Below are 7,695 nucleotides of genomic sequence, written 5' to 3'. Positions count from 1 at the left end.
CTATGGACACACGGCTTCCCATTAGTGTTATAATTTTATAGATTTATAAAATCCAAGCATTAGATTTAGGCCTATATCCAAAATAAATCATAATGCATCCATATTTGGCCTCTATTTGACATTGGTGTACACTTTACTTTTGCAATTTAAATGTTTGTGTTGTTGTTTAACCAGTTGTAGGCTTAACATCCTGTGGTGAGCATGTGCTTAATGATTGCAACTTTCTTGAAATTTCAGGAAATGAGAATATAAGATACTACTTAAAATAAAGTAGATAGATATTTATGAATCTGTTACAGTGGATTAACTGATTACTGAATTAACAAATTTTTTAGTCAGTTTATCTGTCACTGTCAGTGAATTCAGTTAGTTCTGTTTTTGAATAATGTATTTTTCAATGAAGAAATAGAAGTATGAAAAATTGACAAATATACAAATAAGTAAAATTGTTGTATGAGCACCTAACTTGAATGTATATCTGTCAGTCAAAATTAGGTTAAAGCTTACTTGTAGAACTTTAAAGTTTAAGAAATAAAATGCTTTTGTTAACATCAAGTGTACTTAATTTTGCATTCTTTTATTTACCAAATAATCCAAAAGAGCCTGCACAACAATAAAAAGTGTTACAACAAGAAATTTTTCTGCATGACTGCTTAGAGTCCAATCTAGATTTATCTACGTCTATGTTAGCCTACTAAGCTCTTGGTTTTAACCATTTGATGGTATATGCCTAATGTTTGAAAGCATCCAAACACAATCAAAAACCTAAAACAGAATATAGTGTTGGGTGTTGGGTGTGAATGCTCATAATTATAACAGAAAAGGAAGAACAACTAAAGCAATAAATGTACACTTACACCTTTTTGGGGATGAATGTTTTTTCACATAAAAATCTCTTCTGGCTCCTACAAGTTTTGATGGTATGCCAGGATGGCACTTTAAAAAAATTAATTTCACACCCTTATTTGTTGGGTACCCTCACTCAGAGCTACCAAGAGATGCCATGGACCCCAGAGAAGAATTCATTCGTGTCTCCCCCTCCAACTATATTTTAGAATGTTGCTGCATACACATATAAGACAGTGAAAAACACAGTTACTGTTTTTATTATCTTTTCTATTGATTTGATACATTCAATACACATTGTTTTGCCACTCCCATTGGTCTCCTTGGTGAGCAGTAAACCACAGGGAAATATCTCTGGTCACCACACAATCTCGATAGGTTTTCCATCCGTTACTGATATTTTCAGCTATAATCCCAAGATATGTACTATAATACTCCTGACTGCAACATTATTTGAGGAAGCTAAATTGTATTGTCATTTATGGCCACAGTGACATGAAGAATTAATGAGAAAAACAGGACATTTTTGAGAAAATGTGGTGTCCTCTGCTGAAAACTGACTTCAACTAATGACCAAAAAGTTACTTCACGTGATGTGTATGATTTGGGATGCTCACAATATATGGCAATAAGTTCATGTTAACTGTAGATTTCCTATGATTTTTAACCTTCAAACCTAAACATTTTGTATAACAATTACATATAACTCCATGAAGTTATTCAAAATAAGAAACCTTCATTCATGTTTTGTAAACATCCACTTAGAACTATTCAAATTACATGAAACATGTTAAAAGCAAAAATATTGAACATTAAGAGTTGTTTCAATACTATTTTAATATGCAATGAAACAGTAAGTACCTTTCATAATTTCTTGTTGTGTTAAATTAAGAGAATCTTCTATTTCATTGCTTCTTCTTCTAACTGCTTCATCAGATTGTTTAGATAATTTGTGTTGCTGTTCGAAGGTGTACAAAGATGATCCTCTCTGTTTCTTTTCCTGAACAACATTTTTTATCTAAAGTATAAAATGAAAACATGTTGATTTCAAAATAATCTCACAAATTTGATTAAATAAACAAATCAAAATAGAATATTAAAAATATGTACATTACCATGTTCTTAAAAGGGTTTCATTTGTAGATGTTGACCAATGATGCATGTATTTATGTTGTTTGTTTATCAACAAATTGCCTGGAAAGTTTGAGATTTGGATAATGTTTTGGCACTTTTAAGCTTGCCTTCATCAATTCAGGTGTTTGTTTTTTGTTGGTATTTATGTTTGTGGAGAGGATTGACTTGACTGTTAAGGTCATCTAATTGGCTGCTGAACATGGTTCTATGACAGAACTCTTTAGGCTTTTTGAAAATCCAAATGTTATTGAGATCTACATGTAATCTTAAATCTATGTTACATGTTGAATTTCTAGTTCTAGTGTAAAGTGATTTATTTATATTTTATTTCAGTTTTCTGATTTATCAATGGGTTTATAGTTTTTGCAATTAATTTGATACCAATTCTGTTGTGACTAAACTATCAGTCTTCATTATATGGACCACATTATATATTTTTTTAATTTTACTAAAAAAGTCAACCTGTTTCTCTGAGGTATAAATCACAGCAATAAACAAAAATTTTTAGAAATAACATGTTTGATGAGAAATATTAACATTTTCCTTATCTTAAAATGTATTTCCAATAGATACCTCCACACACAGAATAACTTCTTTCCTCTTGAGTTAACACAATCTGCCAAGAAGATTTGTAAGCCATCAGCCTTATGAAAACTCCCACCTAATCTCATGTTAAAGCACGTGAATTTGTGCCACTAACAGGAGTTTTGTTGGAATTTATTGTCAAAAAGTCACAGATACCTACTATATAAAACTGACAAAAAGCGACCACGTGTGAGAAAAGGTAGGAAATAAGACATGAGAGAAAGATGGCAAAAAGATCATGAAGCCCATGGCTCAAATGGGGCATGTGTGAGAGCATGCAAAACCGTAATAAGAACCCAGACAGGCACAGGAGTCAGGGAAAAAGGATGGTGAAGAAGAAATGAATGGAAGAGAGTGGATAGGACAGGGGAAGAAAACACCCTGTGGTACTGGAAAAGGCAAAATGTAATGGACAACCCCACCTTATAACCAGCAGGAACAGAAGTCAAAGGGCAAGAAAGAAGAAAAACCTGGAAAGATAATGATGACTTAAAATAAACAACTTCAGTGCAGGTCTCCAAAGAGAAATAAACTCCTCCAAAGATGTTCTGGCAAAGAAATGGGGCCAGATGAAGACCACATACACAAGGAGGAAGGTGTACTGTAAAGATGAATGCAACTCGATCCAATGACTTCCAACAGCAGGGGAACAAGGTAAGAAGTGACAGAGAAGAAGAAGTGGAAAAGGCCAAGTTAACAAAAAGAAGGCAATGAACTTATACAGAAAACCTTCTGGGGCACAATGAAGTGTTTCATATAAAAAATGGAATCTGTAGAGGGAATATAGGAGAGTGGTAAGAAACAGATAAAGACATGAATATGGAAACAAGAGAAAGAAATAGAAAACAAGAAGCCTGAACCCCAAGCAAGCCAAATAGATACCAAAGAAAGGGACTCTAGAAAGGAAACAAATAATATCTGCAAGTCAGAGCAAAAAGAGTTATGAATGCAAGGGGGATGATGAATTTCAGTGTGAAAGAGGAGCTGTTGTAAAAAGGAAGCAGTATAAACACTAACAATATGCAAAGAGGAAAGACAAACTAAACTCCTAGAACAGGGTTCACACACTGAAGAACAGGAAATATTAAAGGATACAGGCAAAGAATAAGGAAAGGAACACACCTGAAAATGAAATATAGAAGAGATTAGAAACTGAAGGTCATTCCTAGAATGGTAAGGCCCTCCTAAATGCAAAACAGGTGAAATTCATAGTCCAATAAGCCATTCCCTACCTAGGAGAAAGAATGTTAGCAGATGGGATTGGAGTAGGAGGCCCATTAAGCATGTGGTAATCCACAAAATGTTAAACAAAGGCTACAAATCACAACAGACAATGAGCCTTCAGAAGCCACAGTAGAAATAAGAACTGTATGTAATTTCACCACATATGAGACTAAGTGTAAGTCAATTGAAAAGTCATAAAGAAAAATCAAAACTCTTGAAACAAAAGCTAAGGAAAATGAAAATCAAAGTTTCCTTAACAAATGCAAATATCATCAATTTGAGCATGCCTGTGCTATACAATGCTGAAGAAGAAGAGTGAAGTTATCAAAACTGCAAGTGTATAGAGGGAGATACAGTGCATGGAGGTTGTGTCACCCTCCTTCTGATGGAGGGCTTTTGGTGCATGATGACATCATCATGCACCAGTGCAATTCACATTAAACACATGAATTTAGGTGGGAGTTACCTAAAAGTTAATTGCATACAAAATGCACAGGTTGACACATGAGGAAAATAGCATTTCTGTGTGTGGAGGTGAGTTATTGTCTCAGAATTTCTCTTTCTGAATTTTATTTTAGTTATAAAACATTATTTTCAAATATGGTAACACATCATTATTACCTCAAAGTTAACATTTTCCAACACTGACAATGTATTTTTTATAGAATCTTACCTCCATTCACAAAATAGGTTCTCCTGATTTGTACTGCTCTCAATATGTGTACATTTTTGCTTTCCACTAGCCTTGATACTCCCACCTATCCTCACATGAGGCAGATGTGTGATAGCATGAAAACGAGCAAGTGACAACCCACCATAAATTGGAGTGAAACACAATTCCTAACACAGCTGACTCCCTCTCTGTAGCTTAGCCCAATTTCACTTCAAGATTGAGCAACAGAAAAGGAAAACACACTGGAGGTGGGAAGGAAGGGTGGGAAGTGTGAGAAGAGGTAAGAGGTAATACATTTTCAGTGTAGGAAAATGTTAACTTCCAATACAATATCTTACCTCCTCTTACAGAATAGCTAGAATCCCCCATTGACCTAATGGAGGGACCAGTGTAACAGTACCTAGATGAGCCCCCTTCCAAAAGTGCAAAGAAAACCCACAGGAGTTTGTGAAGAAAGAGTATGTAATACAAACCCATGGGAGACAGCATCACTTCTGAGTCAGGTAATCTTCTTGCGCATGAAAATGATTGGTTAGAATAAGGACAGAATCATAGGAGTTAACCCAGAAATTAAATGAAGGGACCCCTAGTGTAAAATTGCTAGGACATGACAGACTGTAATGGGTAGTTCAACCTCAATCAAAACCACCAGAACTGTGATAGGAATCTCCAACCATGGTAGAAAGAGGGTCCTCTACCATTTACCTAGAACACGGGAGCTGAAAGGGAGGAAGATCTTTTGTTCCAAGGACCCTCATCATCACGTGTGCATGCCCAACACAATACCACCAATACCCCCTGGGAACTGATATTTATTGCCCAGCTGGAGGGGTGACTGCAGGTGGCAACTGGAATAGTACATCAGGTCCATGGTAGGAGGAGTGTCTATATACCATCTAGACATGCAGACCACCACAACCCTACTCTCAACCAAGTGGAACTGAGCACACTCAGGACAAAGCCACCATGATCCACCACCCTAGCAGCTAGGAATTGGTAAGTGGTAAGGACTCCTGTACTCCACTCAAACAAGGAGGAGGTAAACTTGTTGGAGAGCCCAGAGGATCAAAGAACTGAAGACAGTACAATGGGTGACCATTAAACCCTATTTTGAAAAGTATACCATTCCATATTCAGTCAAACAAAAGAGCGGCAGGAATGGGCAGCAATCCTCTTCTGTTTTATTCACGTTAGTCCAAGAGTATACAGTCTGGAGCAAACATATTTCAGACAATATACCATGAGGTAAAAAGCCTACAAGCAGTCTTGTGGAAAACTCCATCTCAATGGTGGGCATTATTGACCTGAATAGTCGTACAATGCAGATTTAAGAATAAGTATACTTACTTAGGCAACACTTGCCAGTGAGCAGAATCCATACATGTGAGAAAAGCTCCTGTAAAGAAGTAGAAAAAGAACACCTACCCACTCATAGAGAAACTATGGAGCTAAAGATGGCAACAGGAAGTAGACAGTAATCCATAGAACAGGAAACGATCAGACGATGAAGATAATGTAAAATAAGTGTATGGGGAGTGTTCCACATGCCAGCACGAATTGTATCATCTAATGGGTGATGGAAATGGGCAGACAGAGATGGTGACTGATTTGATGGAAGTAGACTTATAAAGGTCGGTAATAATCAGGACACAAGGAAGAATAAGCCAGGCGAATCAAACCCATTAATATAATTAGAGAAATATCACAGGAATGGGAAGGGTTCCTGTGAATGAAAAAATGGGACCGCAAACCACAGAAGGGAGCAGTGCGAACCACTTAACAGTGTAGAACCTAAACAAGACATAAAAGATTATCCTGATCAGAACGATGATAAAGGTAAATTATTGGGGGGGGGGGGATAAAGGCAAAATTGCCCTCACATGCAGTCAGTGTTGTGGACAGAAAAGACCAACCCAGGTTGAGAATGACACAGGTCTTGTGATGTAATGTGCAAGAGACATTGAGAACTAATCAAATCAGAACATTGATGACCATACACCAAAAGGAGGAAAAAGGTCTTTAACTCTCTCAATATGGGCTCGGTCAATTTGATTGACCATGTGACATATTTGTACTCATTTAAAGTATTTACAGATTTAATACTTCTAACTTTCAATATAGTGTGAATATCTTCACAAAATTTGCAGTTAATGTTATAAGTCTTTTACATACAAAAAAATCATATTTTTCAGTGAAGTATTTTTAATAAGATAAAATAAAGATTTGTCCATGTATATATTAAATATTTGTTTTGAATAGTCTGTGTGCAAAGTAATTTTCATGTTAAAATAAAAATACTTTTCCTCATCTCAAAAATCTCAAGTAGCTCTAAGTTTGTAACAGTGTACATCTATTTATAATTAAATTTTATTGTTTTATTGCTCTTTGAACTGTCTCTAACTGTGCCATTATAAGTTGTAAATCACTTGGGGGAATGTGCAACTCAGGTTATGCTAACGAATTACATTACCCACGAGCTAAAAGGATCCCTATTTTTACATTTTAGTTACTTTTATAATTATACATAAAGAATAAACATGAAAAACAAGAAATAAAATATTTAACCAATCTTCTTTTTTTTTCTAGTCAGTTGTCGTAGAGAAAGTTAATTTTTTATACTAATGATAGTAATGCAATAGTTATACAATAAGTCATTTGAAAGATGAAAACCTTAACTTTATATTGGATATAAATAATACATAGTGAAACAAAAGAGAATTATCAACGAATTCTGAAAGAGAGGATGACAGGTGAGTGTGGCAATTTTCTATTCGATAGCTCTGTAACCAAACAAAATTGAAGAGTATAAAAATTATGATTTGTCTGGGCAACAATGATTTTAGAGAGAGTAATTTAAGTTTAGTTTCATAATTTTTCGAGGGATGGTGGATAAAATAGAGATGATAACATGCTAAGAGAAAATGTGTCACGTGGGTCACACTAATGGAAATATAGGATTTTTTTTATATTGCCTTGTAGAATTAAGAACATAAAACTTCTTTACTATTCAAATATGGATTATTAGCTAAGATTTTATGCGATTCTAATTGGTACAAAGTAAACAAAAAGTAGTTTAATAAAATTTTGAATGTAAGACACAAAAACCTTATGTCATGTGCAGTAAAGGATACCTGTGGCAATAGGGTTAAGGAGAGATGATACAAGAAACAGGATGACATAAGCTCGAAGGGAGGAATTGTAAAAGCAGGACACTGAGGTTCCAATCTAGGAGG

General features: G+C 35.2%; 1 protein-coding gene across 2 annotated transcripts in view; it reads right to left on the bottom strand.

The window, feature by feature from the left end:
* Positions 1 to 7,695, bottom strand: part of LOC111085345 (centromere protein T-like) — a 281,870-nt gene that overhangs the window by 243,884 nt on the left and 30,291 nt on the right. For both annotated transcript variants that reach the window (XM_022383500.1, XM_022383507.1), the window contains exon 3: positions 1,708 to 1,864. The gene's annotated coding sequence lies outside the window, so the exon portion shown is untranslated. The remainder of the gene's footprint in view (positions 1 to 1,707; positions 1,865 to 7,695) is intronic.

This window comes from Limulus polyphemus, unplaced genomic scaffold (genome assembly GCF_000517525.1).
Source record: "Limulus polyphemus unplaced genomic scaffold, Limulus_polyphemus-2.1.2 Scaffold16, whole genome shotgun sequence".
NCBI classification, from domain to species: domain Eukaryota; kingdom Metazoa; phylum Arthropoda; class Merostomata; order Xiphosura; family Limulidae; genus Limulus; species Limulus polyphemus.
Note: the sequence above shows the minus strand (reverse complement) of the source record. Positions and strands in the feature narration are given on the sequence as shown.